The sequence below is a fragment of the Helianthus annuus genome, chromosome 9 (genome assembly GCF_002127325.2).
Source record: "Helianthus annuus cultivar XRQ/B chromosome 9, HanXRQr2.0-SUNRISE, whole genome shotgun sequence".
Lineage (NCBI taxonomy): Eukaryota > Viridiplantae > Streptophyta > Magnoliopsida > Asterales > Asteraceae > Helianthus > Helianthus annuus.
Genome location: NC_035441.2, coordinates 115,928,249 through 115,931,834, shown reverse-complemented (window position 1 = coordinate 115,931,834; position 3,586 = coordinate 115,928,249). Strand labels below are relative to the sequence as shown.

Sequence of the window (3,586 nt, the reverse complement as noted above, 5' to 3'; positions counted from 1 at the left end):
CGATGTTGCTCATGTTAGATACCCTAGGGAGTGTGCCCATAAGTATCCGGGGAGTGGGTACCCCTTAACGACCGTTTGCTATGTTGCCTTCGTTAGATACCCTAGGGAGAGTGCCCATATGTATCCGAGGAGTGTGCCTCTAACAACCATAGCCATACCCAGATAATTAGTTCACGCCCGTCCTTACGGCCCGGTGTGAGGTTTCCCACCTAATAGCGCTATCAACTAATTACCCCATTGCCCTCCAGGCAATAACCAAAACCGATTAAGTTGTTTACCCAATGTTTCCCTTCCAAATGTTTACCAGTTGTCCCAAACCACCGGGACGCATGCTTGAGAAAAGTGCAGTGAACTCACCTTTGGTTTGCTCGGTGTGTCTATTTATATATTCACGTTGATCAATCGAGTCCCGCAAATAAGTTTGGCTAGAATGATGTTACTTGAGAAGGAGTCTACTGCCGTATGAACGCTTGAAGAAGGTAGGGTTAGCGTAGGGTTTGTTATGTTTTTAACTTGACAGAATTTGATTTGGAATATAATACGTACATATGATCCTTTAAGGAGTTGGGCTGATTATTCGATCTAAACAAATCAATAAATAAGTTGGGCCGGTTGCAAATGATTCCACAGTGGGCCGATTTTCTTTGCCGTACCTCTATTAGTATATTGGGCCAAGGTTATGTTATTGAGCCAATGTTATATTTAAATAAATGGGCTATACGAATAGAATGCTTTAACGTATTAAAGAAAGATAACGAAGAGTAAGGATCAAAAGATGGAGCGTTACTTGCCTTGAAAGTTCGGGTTGTCACAGTTATCTTTAATTAATTAGAAGAGACTAAACTAAATAATAATTATCCATATGATAATAATGATATTAAACTAAATAATATTTAGTAGGAGGGTTATCTATAATTAATTGGAAGAGATTAAACTAAAATAATAATTATCTATAAGACATGAACTAATATGATGACAAGTGTCCTATAACCATATTGTACGGATTGAATCAATGTAATTTTATATACCAAATAATAAAAAAAATTATATCTTTAAAACCACGTGTATTACACGGGTTGAATAAATGTAATATTTTTTACCATTTAATAATAAAAAAAGTTATATCTTTAAAAACTCTCGTGTATTACACGGCTTGAATAAATATGATTTTATATACCAAATAATAAGAAAATTATATTTAGAAAAATTAATGGATATACTCGGTACGCGATAGATATGGTGATTGCGGAGATGATTATTAAAAAGAAGATACAGTGGTCAAACATGTTATTCAAGAAGTAAATAAACAGCCATTTTAGTGATAAATATAAATTATATTTAAAAAAACCCGTAATAAATCTAATTTTATATATAAAGTAACTAAGTTATCACCCGCGAACTTCGTGGGTCGGAAAATTTAATATACATTATCACAAAGTGTACAAATAATATAAATACCAATAAAGTGACATATATTTATTACATAAATTACTTATTGACAAAGTGAAAATATAGTTAAAATGCATAGAAGGATAAAACATTATATTTTTTTTTTACTTTTATTAAGGATTAAGGTGCCCCCGACAAACAACATTTACTGTTTCTCTAACTCATGTAGAACTTCTGGCTACGGCCATCACTTAGATCTGCAAAATAAAAGACAAACATTAAATAACATCACAAAGTAACTAACCTCTCGATGAAAGATATGTTCGTAATCCAATCTAAACCTTAAACCTAAACAATACAAAAGTTTAAAGATACTAACAACATTTAGTTAGTTGACTACACAACTCCCTACACCACATAAGTCATCATTAGGCCTTGTAATTAAAAAATAAGATTTCTATATCTAAATATTATTTATTATACACAAATTATTTCAAACTAAAAACATTTGTGTTAGATTAGCAGCTTATCCAAATCATTGTAGCAATTAAAAAAACTATTGTTTATCATAAAAAAACAATATTGTAAAAGTAAGTGTGTAGATTAAAGGTTTAAATGCATCTCCTCTGCAATTACTAAAGATCATTATGTTTGACAGAACACAGACATATACAAAATATGCAAGGTACCTAGACGAAGGTTGGTTTAGTGGCTCTTGTTGAACCTTAGACCATTGCCTCACATGGGTCAAACGGGTATCCATTTTTCCCATTTTTCAGTACCGGTACCGGTATTTAAGGGCAAAACACCGGTAAATACCGCTACCATACCAGTACCGATACTTTCGGTACCGAATGGGTACCATGCTCATCCCTAATTTAGTGTCTGCATCTCTAAGTGATCTTACTCTTGGAAGAGCAATTAATGTTTTTACGTCTATCCATTATCTCCAAATCAGTTAAGCTTTATTAACAATAAAGCCACCCACGATCACTTGCATCCTGAAAAGGAGTGAAAAAATAAAGCATGCTTCTAAATATATCAAAAATCAATAAACATCCATCTTTATATCTTCGAAATTTTGAAAAAAGAATCTAAATTGCAGCACTATATCATTTATCATTTTCAGGATACCAAATTAGTAGTTAAAATGTGAATAAAAACTAAGTGGAAATACTGCATAGTCTTTTCTTTATTATTTAGCACCCAAAATGGGAAGATAAGAACACAAAAGCAGCTGCTCCTATAACATTAGCATCACACCAAAAAAAACATATAATAAATTTCAGTTTTCACCATTACACATGAAAGCTAAAAAATTTAAAATACCACATGAACATACCCGTGCCTAGCCAAATACAATTATAGCAATAAAACCCATAAAATCTACAACAATAAGCAATCCAGAAACCCTTGGTGTAACCACGCACCCTCTCTTCATTCCAGCCTAACAAATTAGTCTCCTTAATCTACTTCAAATTTAGTATAACTCTATAAAATATATGCTTTCATCAAATATAAAAGCAGGCAGTCAGTTAGTAACACATACCCGATGCCGAATCAAAACTCACGAAGCCGAAACTGCACCATCATGTCCATCGATCTGATCATCAACTACTTTAGCAAGCTTCTTTTTAAACTTCTCAATCGCATTCGCCACTTCCGCAGACATATATTCCCTATCATGCCGAGCCAAAACCTCACTTGCCAAAAAATAACAATCGACACTCCTCACCTTACCTGACAGTACTCTTTTTCGGTCACCTCACTCTTATTTCTCCGTAATCAGCTTCACGAAACCTTCAACCATAACATAATGACCTAAAAATGTTGCAGTATTTATTTTTAAGCGTCCATTTAAGTTGAAACTATATGTATATGTTTAAATCTATGTCAAAAAAATATGCTTAGCCATATATGTTTAGCAAGATTTGCTTTTTTCTAATACGAATACCTTTTAGAGGCTTGCCTAATAATCAAGGCTGCAGATTATCCTAAATATAATTGAAAACCTGTGAAGAGTTTTGGATTGAAAACCTGTGAAGAGTTTTGGATTGAAAACCACCAAATGCAATTTGAAAAAAAATAAGATTGATTAAAAACTAAAATTAAAATTAACTCAAAAATTAAATGAGTTTAATTATATTAAAACTAATTAATTAATAAGAGAATTTCTTCATTCTTATTCATGCAAATA

The 3,586-nt window shown here is 32.5% G+C and overlaps 1 long non-coding RNA gene across 1 annotated transcript; it reads right to left on the bottom strand.

The window, feature by feature from the left end:
• Positions 1-1,455: 1,455 nt before the first annotated feature.
• LOC110874551 lies at positions 1,456-3,036 on the bottom strand. Its single transcript, XR_002556044.2, has 3 exons — positions 2,939-3,036; positions 2,297-2,390; positions 1,456-1,646 (listed from the first exon to the last, which is right to left on the bottom strand). It is a non-coding gene; the product is annotated as an uncharacterized LOC110874551 (long non-coding RNA).
• Positions 3,037-3,586: the final 550 nt, after the last annotated feature.